General features: G+C 45.2%; 1 long non-coding RNA gene across 2 annotated transcripts; it reads right to left on the bottom strand.

The window, feature by feature from the left end:
- Window positions 1-9,772: 9,772 nt before the first annotated feature.
- On the bottom strand, window positions 9,773-16,829 carry LOC135916439 (uncharacterized). 2 transcript variants are annotated; one of them, XR_011513970.1, is made up of 4 exons: window positions 16,633-16,829; window positions 15,665-15,763; window positions 14,548-14,675; window positions 9,773-12,494 (listed from the first exon to the last, which is right to left on the bottom strand). It is a non-coding gene; the product is annotated as an uncharacterized lncRNA (long non-coding RNA). The 2 variants fall into 2 exon arrangements; XR_010568936.2 differs by having other exon boundaries at window positions 15,665-16,829.
- Window positions 16,830-17,155: the final 326 nt, after the last annotated feature.

Raw genomic sequence — 17,155 nt, forward strand, 5'->3', positions numbered from 1 at the left:
CTCACTAAGAGCTAGCTTCGAGTGAAGCCATATCTGTCTCTTTCCTTCCCCCCCTTTTTTTCTTTAATTTTGTTTAACCGTGTTTCCTGCTCAGTCTCTCCAAAAGGTGGAGTGTGTAGAGAAGTCGTGCGTAGTTTAAGCGCGCGATAAATGCCGCTAGAGGCATCTCACTGGCCCCCTGTGTGTTTTTGTTGCACCCTTTCGAAGACGAGGAGCAAAACGCGCCTCGAAGTCGAATTCACAACCACAACTTCGCTTCTCTCGCCTCTCTACCTCTCTCTTCAGGCGTTCTCTCGTGTTTGAGAAACAACGTCAAAAAAAAAAAAAACAGAGCGATCACAGCAGCGCTGGTGCGGACTTATTCCAGGCGTGTGCGTTTGTTTGTACGCCGCTAGCTACACTCTCGAGAGGTAGGCTCGCCTGCAGCGTGCGCGCGGGCTTCGGGTGCACCTTTGGAGCAGGCCAGCCCGAGCTTCCATCTCCAACGAGCGTGCGGAGCTGTGCCGAGTGTTGAGCATCGAGGAGCAGCGATGAGCAGCGCCTACAGCCTCTTTCTCCTCTCCCACCCGGCGGTGCCGCGCCCTCTACTCGGACGACTCGCAGCAGGCTCCTTCCACCGCGCCTTCGCACTGGGTCTCAAACCTCGTCTTTTCTCCCTCCCCCCTCACCCACCCCTCGCGCCGGCAGAAGACGACCAGCCGATCGATGGAACCCCGAGCTCCGCCGCCGTCTTCCCGCGCAGCCTCCTGCAGCCGAGCCCGAGGGCCGCTGAAAGGAACCGAGCGCCCGACGTGGTCCTTGCTCCGCACAATGGCGAAATGGGGGGCAAACGACCCCCTCTTGCCTTCTTCGTGGCGCCTCGTCGGCCTCTTCGAGCTTCCTTCTTCACTATTCTCCTCTTCGTTGCTAAAGCCAACCACCTAAGTTCGCTTCCTTTTCTTTTATTCGTGTATATCTCCCACCTCCCTTCTTTCATGCTTCCCTTGTTTATTTATTTTTGCCCAGTGTACTTTCCTTCTATCTATACAGATCCCTTCAGTTTCCTTTGCGTGTTTTCACTATTGCATGTGCTCCGTTGCTTCGTAAACATGGCAGACCGAGAGTTTCCCCGCCGCGTCCCCCACACCCTCCGTCTGTTTCATTTGTTTGTATTTCCAACTTCTTTTCTTTCTCTCTATCTCTTTGAACTTGTCTATCTCTTTTCTGTGTTGCAACCTCTTGCCATGTATAACGGCGCGCTCTGTTTATTTGTACTTTCGTTGCCCGCATTCCTGCATCCGGGGCTTCTTCGGCGCAACGGCAACTGATCGTCGCGTTCTCTCCTCCTCATCCATTTCATCGTCGCCCTCTTATCATCGAATGCGCCTGCACCCGTCTGCTTCTCAGGAATGTATTCCGCGCGCTGGGGTTCGTAGACATCGAGGGGAGAAAACTGCAAGCCGGAGTTCAATCAGCGTTTTCACTTCCTGGCATTTCTTTCTTTAGTATAGTCTATATCTCTAGCACCATGGCTTAGCGTCAGGTGAAGGCCGCGGTTCTTCCTCAAGGACGTTTATATTGTTGTCCGTGTCCCTGTGCGGATGATTATATACCTCTGTGGGCGTCTCCGCTATGTAGAGGCCATAGCAGGGCTAAATGCGTTGCTTGATACTCACTCGGTTCGTCGGATGTGTTGGCCTCTCTCTTTGTTGTTTGAACCCAACATGGGCATTCCCAGAAACGAGAATATGCGCTTTGACTCCGTGATGAAGTCAGTACGCATATGGCGAAATAAAGACTCCTGTCAACTAATTGCACTTATACAAAATGTCTGTGCGCGAATTTTATCTGTTTACAGTATATAGCACGCCTGCGCGATTGCAGTTTACGCCGCTGCTGTAACCGGTCTCTCTCTCTCTCTCTCTCTCTCTCTATCTATCTATCTATCTATCTATCTATCTATCTATCTATCTATCTATCTATCTATCTATCTATCTATCTATCTATCTATCTATCTATCTATCTATCTATCCTTTACTGCCAGTATTAACGAGATGTTTAACTTGAATTATGAACCATAACCGTACCAATATGCATTCAGTGCATTCTACCAGTACTATCCTACAAGGCTGAAACTTGGAAGACAACAAAGAAGCCTGAGAAGCAAGTAAGGACCGCGCAACGAAACGATACAACGAAAAACGATAGGAATTTGACGTTAAGCGACAGGTAAACAGCAGCTTGAATGAGAGAACAAACAGGGGCAGCTGATATTTGTAAACCTGAGATTCAAAGGAAGAAGTACAGTTGAACAGGCCGTATATACAATGCATAGAGCAGATAAGTGGTGGTCTATTAAAAGTAACAAAATTGATGCCAATCAAATGGAAACGGTCACTATAGAGGATTATGTGGTGTGATGAGGTTAAGAAACTTGCTGGATAGGACGGAGCCAACTGACCCTAGGCAGAAGTAAGAGGAGACCGCTTGTAGACCATGAGCGCGGTGAGTGTGACTCCATCTCTCCGCCCCCCACGCACATGTAAACAAAAGCAACGCACATAACTTTGAATTCTTTCTGGTATCCCCCTTTCTCTTTCATTCTCCCTTATAGGCGCTGAGCCGTGCACCCTGCATGGAACCAGAAATAGCTCCTATTTCCTCTATGCAACCTTCTCTCTCTCTCTTTCTCTATAACGCGGGTGGGTCGCTGTTTATCACAACTCACCCAACGCCTGGCGCATCGTGCCAGGTAATCAGCCAGACAACATCGCGCGCTTTTCATTAAGAACAGCGCCTCTTTGTCTCTCTCTCTCTCTGTCTGTATGCAAGTAAATGTACGCGTTTGCCGTCTTTCTCCTTTCCCAATGATTGCAAGGCCTCGTGGACGAGTGCTTCGCATGGAAGTTCCAAATCTTCCTTGAGGTGACCTGGAATTTCCCTGTGTTAGTTCCGTCTGTTCTGGTGCCAGTCACCAGCTGGGGCTGAGAGAAAGCAATCTGCGGCCATGGCCAATGGCGAATGCCCACTTTCGCAGACGCGCCGAGACCGTGCCGCCGGCATATCCCAAGCGGGACGCCACTCGGCTAAGTAATTCGTTGCGCAGACGAACCCCGCGGGCCATCGTTGTCGGTAACGAGCTGGCGCCGTTGTTATCACGGCAGCATTCAGCTCCCCTGCCCTCGGGTCACTGGCGATGGGACACTCTCGTTATACTATAGTCTGCCCCGAAGTTGGACGCAGCGGACGATTTTGCGGGTGATCTGCTATACGCCGCCGTCTTGCCCAGTTGTGTGGAAACGCCGCGCTAGCAAAACAAAACAGAGCCGAGTGGTCAGAGTCGTCGGCGCTGCACTGTAATTTGCGGAGCCACTCGCAAAACCTCGGCGCACCAGGTACCACGATCAGGCGCCAAAGTCTCGACGCTGGCGCAGATGGCGCCCTAACATTTAAAGGATGTAAGCTAATTAAGACTGATAGATTGTGCTTCTCGAACGGGAAATGGGCAAGCCTTGCCGTTTGTAGAAGTTCAGTGAGTTAACGGGACACAATAACGAAAGACTAGATAGACATGCTACCTTAACGTTCCGGCATGCAGCAGCTTCTCGTGACACGACGAATTATGGCAACGCCTTTGTCCCGAGTTTGGCTCACTGTCCTTGGTGAAATATAAAGATTATACTGCGCCATTCAAAAGAAACTGAAGAGTCAACCGGGCAACTGTGCGGAGCGTCTCCCGTATGGAATAAGGCAATTAAGGGAACGAACCCTCGACCACTTGTTCAACAGAAAGAACGCCACAGCCATTCCGCCACCGCGGTATAGGTAAATACCGCCTCTCGAGGCAAGAGGTGAAACAGAGGAAAGGAAAGAAGGAACAGTAACAAGCAGCGTTTCTCTAGAGTTACGCTGTAGCTATCGATGCACCGCACATTTAAGCGAAACTGGTTGCTTCTTTTTTTAACGTCACCTATGAATGCCAATATACGAAAAGTGCAGCAACCCCTGTCACATTGAACGCTCTCCGCTTCGTTCTCTTTGCGCGAATAGCGTGGCAATGACCCATTCTTTTCTGGGCATTACACGTCAGCGACGCCCGCTGTTTCTGGCGAGGCACCCGAGTAAACCGACACTGCTACTGCTGCATCTTCCGGCACTTGCGTACACTGGAACGGAGAAGGCTGTCCGCGTTAATCCGAACTTTGTGCGCGAGGCACTTCGTGAAACCTAGGAAGTGCGAACCGTCGGGGAAATCAGAGAAGCGCATATGTGGCGTTCAGATTTCGCCGACGTGTCGTTCATCGTCAGCAGAGCGATGGAAAACAAAAAAAGTGTGGGGCTTAAGGCCGTGAAGCTGCACAATTGGTTGGTTAAGGAGGGACGTCGCTTGAGACAACCGGACCAATTTTTCTCCTCCTGGGATTCTTGGACGCGCACCCGAAACGCGATACACGAGCGTTCTTGCATTCCGCACCCAACGAAATGGGGTCGCCGCAGCAGGAATCGAACCTGCGACCTATAATGCCGGCCACAGCGCAACGCCATTGGCACTGAGTCACCACTACGGGCCCACTGCATGCAGTCTACTGCAATTGCGACTTCTGAAGGCAGTGATGCTATTTGATATTTCGAGCGCAGCACATTACAGCCCGAGGCTTGGTTAACAGTCTGATATAGTTACAACATTAGCTCTCCCAGCCGCAGTATTTTATCACATTTTCTTGTGTTTAATGTATTCGCTTTCCTTTCTTTTTCTTCCTTTTTCGTTTAGCAACCGGCCTTCTGTCTTGATTACTGCCTGCTACTAGACAGGCACTCATGATTAACGACTTTATGCCGCATAAGCGCGAAATTGGGCCTAACCCGGTAATGTACTCCCGGCACGTTCAATATATTATTGATATCTCGAAGGCAACGATCTTTATATATAGGCCTGTGGCGGCGTTTGGAAGAGGGATTGCGAGTCATGTTTAAATTGCTAGCCGTACTAAGCACTGGGCAAGTAAAACGTAGAGGCAGGAGTAAAAAAAAAAAAGAAATGGAGAATCGATGTGCTCCCTAAATTCTCGTATATTTACATACTGCGGTACGCGTGAAACATTATCGTTTTCTTTCTTCGCCGTTGGATTCGGTTTTTTTTATTATTGAAATAATTATTCCTTACTTTGTTGTAGAACAGCGTGTTCTGAGTATGTGACCGCCAGTATTTTACCCTCCTTGAATCGCACACGCTCGTATCAGTTCGTCGAGGTCGTTTACTTTGTTCTATTCTCCTTTCTTCCATCGCGAGGCGCTTCACATACCAGAAGATTTTTTTTTTTTCGCTTAATCGCTCTCCCCAATATAGAAGCGTATGTTGCAGTCCAAGGATCGAAATAGCGCTGTACAACTCGTTTTCTTTATTAAAGGCCTGCCGGCCAGTCGCCCAGCCGTCGAGAAATACACATCTGGGCACGCTGCATTAGGCCTTCGCCGGTTATGTATATGCATATAGAAGCACTGTTTGCTTGTAGTTAGATATCTTTCACTGCCGCGATAGAGATCCGGTTTCCGCACTGCACTTCGCCTTCTAAATAGGCTGCAGCAGTTGTACCTCTCATTTTTTTTTGTCTCTCACTTACTCATTACTCAAGTTCTCCATACGAATACTCTCTCTCTCTCTCTCTCTTTCTCTCTCCACCGAGGTCGGTATTCCGCGCTGCTCTCGGAGTGTCTCGCGAAGGCGGAACGGTATTTCCTCGAACGGAATGCGTCGCAACTTCTCCCGCGCGCTATACGGCTCGCCTCGCCCTGTACACAGCGCATGCGCCGCGCGCTCGTCCTTGGTGGTTTAGTCAGCGGCGATACAGCGTACGGCTGCAGTGCTTCAAGAAAACAATTCTGTCTTGCCGGTCTCAGCCTCCACGTTATTTTTTTTCCCCAACTCTCGCGCCTGCCGCATGGTCCCACCACGCGTCCGCCGCTCTCCGGGAAGCTTGGCCCGCTGGAATCCGTTTTTCTCCCGCGCAGGTGGAATGCACCACTCAACTCGACGCGAAAGTATGCGCGCACTCGACGTGTGTGTTTTATATGCGTATATAACACGACCGTTATTCGCTCTCCAAGTCGCGAGAACGCGCACGTGTTGCCGGTGTTTCAGTCAGAATGCATCCGTTTGCGTGTGGTTTATGCGCACGCTGTTCCGAACGACTCGAGAACAGAGAGGGGCGCTTTTTCTTTCTTTTTTTACTTCGTTTTTTTTTCTGCTCTAGAACCACCGCAAAATTAAAGATTTCGAATCGCTTCCTACCTTCTCTGCATACCGCTCTTTGTGCCGCATATATATATATATATATATATATATATATATATATATATATATATATATATATATATATATATATATATATATATATATATATTGAATGAGAAGTTCTGTAGGTCCGGTGCATAGGTAGATTTAGAGACGACGGCGCACACTTACGAAAATTGCATCTTTAATGTTTTTAACGTTTCGGCCGTGGCACGGCCTTCGTCAGAACCATAATATATAATATATAACATAACATAACAATATATAATATGCAGCTATGCCGCTCTCCTTGGAGATGCGGTAACTGTGTCGTTGCGGTAACTTGGCTTCACGAAAAAAATTAATGAGCGGGAGGGAGGGGCGGGGAGCGCAATATATGTGTGAGCCTTTTATTTCTACCCCTTCAAAAGACCCTTTTTAAGATCGCTTTCCCTTTCATCGCGTCTCACATGCCATATTTGTTTGTTTTTTTGCTCCCTTTTGTCTTTGATAAACTTATCTGCTGAAAGGGGAGAAAGGAGGGAGGGGTAGGGCTGCTCTGTTGAAGGCGTCGGTATCATGCATCCTCGACATTTTTTATCCCTGATGAAACTGGCGTTATCATCTGCGGTGAGATGAAAATAACGGGAATACTGAGGCTATTTTACCGTTTTCTTATCGCATTTCGAAAGAGCATCCCCCGCTCTCCTTCCCTCTTCGAAACACGTGCGACAAACTGTCGTTCTTGTAAGGTATACATATTCAAACATACTTCAAAGAACACTTACGAGGGACATTTTAATCAGTTTAGGCTTATAAGATGTATGCTTTCCAAACAGTATATTCGTTAACTTCGCGTTTGGGGGTTGGTTACCAGAAGATAAATTTAAAAACAAACGAACTTTCATTTCGTTTTTTTGATTTCGCACGGGATACCACAGCACCGGCACTTCAGTGTCATGTCGTGGACTTCGAAGTATTTTCTCGTATTTGGGGTGGTGTGGTGCAGCAAACGTTCTCGAAACGTGTTAGGTTTAGTCTTTCGCTTAGAATACAGTGTGCTCCATCTTGACCGATAAATAATTAAGCAGGCAAGAGTAGACGCCGTGAAAATCTGTGACGTCACGGCGATCTGGTGAGGGGAAGTTAAGGTGGCGTCGCCACCAGTCTTTTCTTATTGCGTCCTTCTCTGGCTTGCCGAGCTTCTTCTTCTCGCGCAAGTCTATCTCTCTCTATTTAGCATATATATATATATATATATATATATATATATATATATATATATATATATATATATATATATATATATATATTTATTTATATATCATTTCAATGGTTTGCATCCAAGTGGGGACAGCTGTCCCACTATTTATTTGCTTTTTTTGCTTACTTATTTCATATACCCTCAGAGTCACAACGCATTACAATGGGGATGGTTACAGTCAGTACCTCGCCATAAATGGTCATAAAGGTGATGACGCGTTGTGGTTGCTTAGTGGTTATGGTGTTGGGCTGCTAAGCACGAGGTGGCGGGATCGAATCCCGGCCACAGCGGCCGCATTACGATGGGGGCGACATGCGAAAACACTCGTATACTTAGATTTAGGTGCACGTTAAAGAACTCCAGGTGGTCCAAATTTTTGGAGTCCCCCCCTACGGCGTGCCTCATAATCAGAAAGTGGTTTTTGCCTGTAAAGCCCATAATTTAATTTTTTAAAGATGATTCAGTGGTTTAGATACTAGCCAGAGAACGCTCTGGCTTGCAAGTAAGCATGGATGCCATTATTACAGTTCCGGGTTATTACGGGTTACACGGGCACAAATAAACGGGTTACATTTAAAAGGCGAAAAACAAATTTCGAGAGCTCGAGGGCTAAAATGACTTTTCCAAAGTCAACGGCCCTGATGAGACGACTCTTATTTACACCTGTCTACTACTGCATGTGCACTCGAACTCCATCTGATTTTGCCTGTGCCTTCGCCTGCTTCTTTTTTCTAGTCCCTCACCGCCCTTTTCCTCGTGCAAGGTAGCGAACGAGAAGATCAGCCTGGTTAACCTTCCTGCGTTTCGTAGTTTCCTTTTTCTCTCTCTCTTTTGAATGTTAGCAGTTGGAACGAATATGTCTAGTGCACCTGTGAAGCATATGCGACGAGGTTAAAGTGTTGAGTGGTTAATCAAGATTGATTGATTGATTGATTGATTGATTGATTGATTGATTGATTGAAAAGTAACGTCAGGTATATGGACCGCACCTGTGCGGAGCTTCCTCAGCAGAGCTTCCTCCTCCCCATAAGAAAACGGCACCAGATAGAGTAGGCCCCGACGGTGGGATTAGAGATCATGAGTCCTGCCGGAAGGAAATTGAATAAAGATGGCGTCTATGCTCCTTATCTGGTTAAGAGTGAGCCCATGCTGTTCAACAATAAGTTTGTGTGGTTGTAAAGACCTAAGCTGTATTGAAGAGGAGGGAATGCGAGCGCCAATGTGTTGCTAACTGATCAGTCGCCTCATCACAACTCGTTCGAGTGCAACCCGTTAAAAATTAGAAACTTTTTGGTACACTTCGCGCATGGTCCGCTGTAAGACGAAGTAACTGTAAACTGTTGTATACGAGCAACAGTGGGCTGATGGCTCCTGATAAGTTCAGCTTATGATGGGTATTCTTTTGAAGTATGGGTCTCTATATATAATACAGAGCAGCACAAATTACTGCTGACCCTATAAAAGGCTAGGTGCTGCGTGACCATGTAAGTTCCTTCCATGCTTTTTGTCTTCTATTTTTCCCCTCCTTTAAGCCTTTTCGTCGTGTTTGATCTGCTCTGGATCAAACTCACCTATCAGAATGAACAAAACAAAAAAAGTAAAATAGAAGGCAAATATCAGGTTGTCAAACAATGGCTATTACACGGCTATCGAAGCGACTTTCGAGCTGTGGCACAAACTTACTTCCTCGCAACCGGCTGCCATTCATTCAATTTGTCGGTACACACTAAACATTTTAACACCCTTAAGGGTGTAAATCAGTTTGTCGCCAGACAAACACCCTAAGGGTGCTGTTGTCTACACCCTACAGTTGGGGTGCCACTATAGCACCCTAAAGGAAGGGTGTCCAGCAAAATAAATTTAGGGTGTAAGGGTGCTTGTCCAAATTAACACCCATCTGTGTGGGTGTTGGAAGGGTGTACACCCTTTTATTTCTAGCGTGTATGGAAGGCAGATTCGGCAGTACACGCCTTCAATTACTACTATGTACAGTGATCTACGCGCAACTATTGCGTGTGCCAGAAGGTTCAAGTTCGGCTACCAAACGCACTGTCGAACAGCCGGCCTTGAAGCTTCGATGGGCATACACAACACCTATACGTGTGGATCACATTACATATTAGTAATTCATGGTGTATATTGGAAAACCTGTCTTCGCTGCACAAATACAACCTAGCAAACTGGACACTTTCGAGCATGTATATCAACACCAAGGTTATCACGATTTCCATATCCAAATAACATGCAACACAGACTGGTAAGATATATGCTGCATTTTCAAGAAAACGCAAATATATTTATTGCATGCTGCAATACAGAGTACAACATATACATAAATCACATGAAATATAAACATGCACAATCACCAAACACATCGGTAAGTACAAGAACATGTACATTCCCCACAAAGGTACCTAAAATATATGTACTGATCAAATCTGTTATTAGAGAAGAAACTATGTACAGCGGCACTGAAAGAGCCTGGGTTGATTCGCAGTGTTTTGGGCCACATAAAGGAATAAATTTTTAGTATTAGGCTCCAGTGAACGAAAATTCAAGTTTTGATGCCTTAAAAAAAGGCATATTGCAAAGGTGAATAAGGGAAGCAATTGAAATGCAGAGCAAACGCACAAGAAAGACACTTGTTATTTTGTACACTAATGTAATTGCAAAGCATTATAAAAAGTTTGGAAAGTCGATGTAAAGCATAACTAGCCAACATTTTTCAGACTGAAACAATACTTTCCAAGCATAGACATGCTTTAAGTGAGGTTTATGCCAGGAGCCTTATTGCTAATTTTCTATTTCCAACAAGATTACTTGAGCACAAAAAATACGTAGAATTTTATAGTGCCTACATCGTTTGTCCTCTTTTGTGAAATGAGAATTCTCTGGGCTAAAGGTGCTGTGTAGCGGTTTTTCTAACTATAATACCAGTTTCTATAAATTTTTGTTTTGTAACTCTAAGGCACTGGTACATATACAATATGTAGTTTGAAAATAGGTTCTTTTCTTACTATAAATCAAAAGAGTGCATATTCCACATCTACTAGTGCCTGGGTTCAAAGTGCAGTAGGAGGCCTGATAAAAACAAACCACTGTTGATTAAACGATTTTGCTGAGCACAAAATGTGGACAGTGTTTTAAAATACATAGTAAGTTTCTAAATTATTCACATTTAGATGCAGTAATTCAAGATTAAGGCATGCTATAGCATGTGAGCATGCAAATTAGCAAATATGGTTTAATAAATTAGCCATACTCTGGTTACTAAAAGAACACAGGCATAGGCAGTCATGCAAAAGTTCAAGTTAAATATCACACTGTTAACATTTGCCAGCAAATGGTCGTATCAAACATCATAATTATACTGAACAAGGGTAGTTTCTTGGGATAGTTTGCACTTAATGAGATAAAATTACGTACAGCTTGAATGACAAGAACTGCGAGAGATGACAGACTGCGCTGACTTCCAACAATATTTGATTACGTTGCCACATCATGTGTATTTGTACAAAAGCGGGCATGCGCAGAATATGAGTCACAAGGGGTGTCTAACAGCAAGTGACTGTACTAAGAACATCGTCCTTTGAAAAAAATAAACATTAGAATTTCTATCTGTTGAGATACAAGACTTCACTAGGGGTCAGCACGATAGAGGGGTCACTAACGCACACACTAACCAGTTTTCTAGTGAAATCTGCTTCTATAGTTTCCCGGATGAACTGTGTCTCGCTAAAGCTTCCGTACCTTCAAAGAGGGGCACGCAGCCGCAGTCCCAGCAATGGATGCCGAAGTGTCCTTGAACAGTGTTATGGACGTTGTTATCGTGCTATCCTAAATGATTGTTTAGGCGCCTGCCTGTCTGTCCAACAAAGTCAAATGAGATACCGTAAAGCTTTGCCTCCTTAACAGCCTCAATAAATCTTGCTCACACGAGATGCAACATAGCGTTGCTGCACAGGCTGATTGCCTTTCTTGGGTTGGCTACCCTTTGGCCTTAATTTCAGCCATAGCGGAACAGCTTCTGAAGTGCACAAAACACGATGAGCGCGCTCGGTCAAGGAACCAGCCGGTTGAAAGACACAGGTTTGCAGTGCTGCCGTATGTTCATGATCTCTCCCATAGGCTAAAAAAGATTAGGGAACCTGCAGAAATCACAGTCCTTTTCTCAGCCCCGGAAAAGCTGGCAAGGCTCTGTAAGTGTGTAAACGCACCTAAATCACGTCAGAGTTGCTCTGCCGGGCACAGAAAACGTTTTGGGATGTGTGCAACGAATGTGGTTTCCCAAATTCCCATTTTGAGGCAGTAAATATATTGGACAGATAGGCCGGCGCCTAAATGATCGTTTAAGAGAGCACTATAACAACCTCAATAACAGTGTTCAAGGCCACTTGGGCATTCATTGCCGGGACTGCGGCTGCATGCCCCTCTTTAAGATACGGAAGTTTTAGCGAGACACAGCTCACCCGGTAAATTATTGAAGCTGATTTCACCAGAAAACTGGGTAGTGTGTGCGTTAGTGCCCCCTCTATCACGCTGACCCCTAGTGAAATTTTGTATCTAAACAGATAGAAATTGTGATGTTTTTTTTTCATGTGACCATGTTTTTTTCACAATGACTTGCTGTTAGAACACGCCTTGTGACTGGCTTTCATTTTCTGCGCATGACCCCTCTGTGTATACACACACGATGTGGCAACGCAATAAAATATTGTTGAAAGTCAGTGGAGTGTGTCTCTCCCAGTCCTTGTCCTTCACGCTGTACATCATTTTTTATACTGAACAGCCAATATTGATTCAAAATTAGAAATATATAGTACACATCTGAGCTGCAAAAATGCAAGTGATGCAGCAAATGGCCTTTAGCTTTCCAAAAGAAAAAAAAAAGTTCACGGTTAACCACGAGGTGCAGGGACTCCATTCTCTGAGCATCTTGACCAATAAATGCAGTGCATGGCATTGCTGGAATCTTGCATCCTGCATTAGCAAAATAAGAAGAGAATCATGAGAATTCAGTCCGTGCAATTACACATGTACTTTGAGGAAAATTTTATAAAGCAACAAGCTCCTCAAAGTAACAAACTTAATTAATGTGACTGGGCAGAATGCACCGCTCAGACAACTGGTCAAGACAAGTGAAAGGTAGAAGTTTCTATTTTGCAAATTAAGGAATTGCATGTTACTGTGAGTGCTAAACCACTATATCATTGTGAACACAAGGCACATACAGCAGCAAAAAACATAAATTTACAGTAGCCTTTTCACCATAGAAAATAAGAGTGAATAAAGTTTAAAGACTACCAATGACATCTCTCAACAACAGACATTTGTCCAAGAGTATGTATGTGACCTTAATACAAAATTGACATTATGAAATCTGCAATATATCTGCATTACACTTTATAAGTACTGCAGGTGAGAAGCTTACGGGATATGGCACATTAAGAGTGAAATGCACAAGGCATTAAAAAATGACTGTTTTTACACAACATTATTACACTAGGAGACAAAGAGAACTGTTTTACAGAGAGTGCACACAAAATGAAAATGAGGGAATCCCCATTGGCATTCTCATTTGCAATGCAATACATGCATCCAGCCCAACAATATCCAACTCTCCAATGCAGTTTATTAGACACTTTCTGCATCCTAAAATTTATCGTGTATTTCTTATTTACTAATTTAGTAAGAATGGGCATTTTGGCATACTTTCCTCGAAAATTTAGCATGTGTTGTCAACTATTTTTCTTAGAGCACGCCCCCTTCTTTCAATGGGTTAGCTTGGCAATGCACTGACAAGTAGTATTCCCTTATTTAAACTTATGATCCTTCCTCATGCTCCCACTTCATGCTCTAAACTGTGATGCCACTCCGATGCAGTTTATGTTAACCTGTGACTATTTACATAGTCCTTCGTTCTGTAGCCTCTCAACTAGAGCCCGAAATTTCTTGTCTCCTAGAACAATCGTCTTTCGTGCCCAAAACATATTGCACGGTTACCCCTCATAGGGGGGGGGGGGGGTACTGTATATGAGTTTTCACATATTCAATGAACCCCAGAGACACAACCATTTCTCATCCTGTGTTGCTACTACCCGCATGAGTCACAATGGTTGTAAATTGGCTACCTGCCCTCTCTCGCATAAAAGTACATTTTGCATGTGGAAAATAACCACAAGCATCACATTTCATTGAATGAGTGCTCCTGTGCATGTTTTTTTTTTCCGTCCTGTAATGGCTAAGTTCAACAGGGTCAAGTTGTTTGAAAACTGTCTAGCCTCAACCAATACTTTGTGTAGTTTCAAAATTATGATACATTAATTTTTCAAAACTTGTCCCAAATTAAGCATGAGACATTTTCATGATGCAAATGAGGTAAGGTTGTGCTCAGAGACTATGATAGGCCTGCTATATCCTGCAAAACTATGTGAAATGAAATATGCTTGCAATTTTCGTGAGCAGCTAGCTCAGTACAATTAGGCACATTACCTGCGGAAACGTTTTTTTAACGCTCCCGAGAGGTCCTGGTTTCTTGTGATTTCTTCAAATCCCTTGCAGTCTAGATTGCAATCCGGTGCATTTTGATTTTGTATTCAAAATAAAAACAGCTGAAATTTTAAGGTTTTGATAATTATATGGGCATAAATTAAAGGTAGAAGAGTGTAATGCAATGAGCAAATAACAAGCTCATTGCAGAGAGTAAACAAATATTCCTTTCCTGCAAATAAATTGGTAGCAGGAAGGTCATACGAAATTAGCAGTGAATGCACAATAAAGAATATGATGGTACAATGCCCCGGCATTCTGTAAATATTCTTGCCCAAAGAAAATCCTCATTATGCAAGACCATCAAGAAAATGCAAATGTATACTTTGGATCAGCAGTCATGCCTGCAGTATGCATTGTACCATCGGCAATATTTACAACCACAGACAACTGCACATCATATCAAGCTTAGGCGGCCAAGGAGCCTGAGTTTTAAATTATAACTTGACTTATTATATTACACTACACAACTATATCTACTTACAATGTTGTCTTCTCAACCGCTATCAAGAAGACATTAACCATCTGTCTGAAGGCGAACGCAAGTGGCTTGCTCTTGATGGGGGGCGCCAAGGCTGGGCATTGTGAAATTGCTGCTACCAACTGCATGACCTGCGAGAAAAGACGCTCTAAGTACAAGATAAACAAATGCTATTAGAGCAAAAGACAAGATCATTGGCAATGAGCCTCGTTTTGGTATGCACGAGAAAAGCCAAGAATATGGACTTTGTGCTGCTTACTGAAGAAGAAGCAAGCCTCCTTCCAGATGTTGCAGTCATGCATTAAGATTGTCACACAGCTTCATGCTTGTATGCTGCTGTCGCCAGTACGCCAGTATGCTTTGAAGTTTATTATTTCAAGTTAAATTGATTATTGTGTTTTCTTGCCAATTCTTGGCAAACAGACCAGCAATGAAATAGCTCACTTACACACATACTCCCATTTGAGGAGAGAATTCACACACACGCACGCATGGGCGCACACACACACACACACACATACTTCTACCAAATGAGCAGCTTCCTGTGCTTGACACACATACAATTTTTTATCCTGTGTCACTCCTACTCCTACTACTCCTACTGCCTATCACTCCTACTGCCAAGGCATAAAAAATCCTTTGTGTTACCAACCCCAAACTCCTCAACCTACACCTCCAGCTTAAACACTTTCTCGAGAGCCAGGACAACCCTTCTAGCTTCCCCAGTGCTCCAAACTGTAGTTACGAATCTCAATAGGGCTATAGGCGACAGCTCTCGAAGGGCATGCAAATTACCCGGAGACCTAAAGCTTGTATATGATACCTCTAAAGCACAACACTTAAAATTTTCAAAATTCATTAAAGCTCCTGAAGGCAACTGCTATATACGTAGAACGTCTCGAATAACCTGCCGCTAACAATTTCAGCAGTTGTCTGCATCAAAGGAAATGTGGACTAATGGGAAATCCACGTCTTTAAGATCGGAAGTATTGTAATGGCGAAACACACTACCAGATTTCTTAATCATTTATTTATGCTCTGGATGTAACGTTCCTTTCACAATAAAAAACAAGCATATCGATTGATCAGGGCATGGGAGGAAAAAGGACGAAGCGTATACTTGGCGCCTTCCCACTGGTCCTCCTGAGAAACGGCGCCTCATACAGCAGTTGTCCAGGGTGGCTTGAAACCAAACACGGCTTTCAGGCGGGAACACTCGCTGCACCAAATCGGAAGAGTTTTATTGCGAGTAAAACTCTACCAGCCTCATGCAATACATACGCACGCACGCAAAACGCACCCACACGCACACACAAACAAAGCGCAGACACAAAAGTGCGCACGCGCACATTGATGAACACAAACAAGCACACATACATGCATGGAGGCAGACACGCTAACACGTGCACGCACACACAGCGACCCACAGACAACACACTCACAAAACACGTACGCACTAGACACGCGCAAACACGCCGGCCCATACAAACCGGCATGTACTGAACGCGCGCGCGCACGCGCACGCACACACACACACAGCGAGCCGAGCGCACGCACGCACACACAAAGCGAGCTGAGCTGAGCGCACACACGCACGCACGCACACACAAATCAAGCCGAGCGCGAGCACGCGCACGCGCACAGACAAAGCGAGCCGAAAAAAATGCTGAAGGCGTCCGGCACGCAGCAACAGCAGCACGCGACCGCATCAGGGAGAACCAATACCGCGCTGGTTCCTTCGAAAGGTGGCTAAGCCAGTCCTTTTTTCTACGCGACGCAAAAGTGGTCGACCACATTTAACTGAAGTGCGGACAACCGTATTACAAGCAGCCGCGCTGAACGCAGAAGAGAATCACATCAATGAACGTTCAAGCGCTGAGAAACAAAGCGTAACTATGCAGGCGCACCACGCCCGATGTAGATTTGACAAACATTAGTCACACGGGACGCGATCGAGGTAGTTAACTTGCCCTAGTAGAAGTGCAGCTGCTCTTGCTCTTACATTAGCGAATCATGAATTATGCTACGAGATCACAGTGAGATATTTCTAAAGCGAGCAAAACAAATACCAAATAAACGGGCACTTGCCTGAAAGTTTCCATCATGCCAGTACTACCGATCGGGCACGTTGCAACTTCTCGTTTCAGCCTTCGTGGATCCATCTTCGAGTGCGTACGAACGCTTTGCTTTGAAGTGCGGCACGAGTAATACACAAAGCATGGGCCACATCTTTTTCTACCCCGCGCGCAAAACTAATCACACGTTTACAATCACTTCGCACAGCGCGCGACGCGAACGCACGCGAAAACGAGCATGATGGCGCAGCTTCCGCCTTCCCGTCCTGCCGCGCGCCGAAGTGATGGTACAGCGTCGGCCATCACTTCCGGTCGCTTTTCATTGGGCATGGGGCGGCCGCGCAAATTGAACGTTTATTCTGACAGGTTTGCTTGCTCGCATGGCCGCCTGTTTGCTGCTGCTTCGTTGTGGTCTCTAACTAGAGCGGTGAGGCGGGTAGTTGCTACTACGTTTCGTGCCGGGCATTTTATTTTGGGGTGGGGGGCGCAGTCTGTGCTGCATCACTGAGGGTACAGTACACAAATCGGGACCGTGA

This window comes from Dermacentor albipictus, chromosome 4 (assembly GCF_038994185.2).
Source record: "Dermacentor albipictus isolate Rhodes 1998 colony chromosome 4, USDA_Dalb.pri_finalv2, whole genome shotgun sequence".
NCBI classification, from domain to species: domain Eukaryota; kingdom Metazoa; phylum Arthropoda; class Arachnida; order Ixodida; family Ixodidae; genus Dermacentor; species Dermacentor albipictus.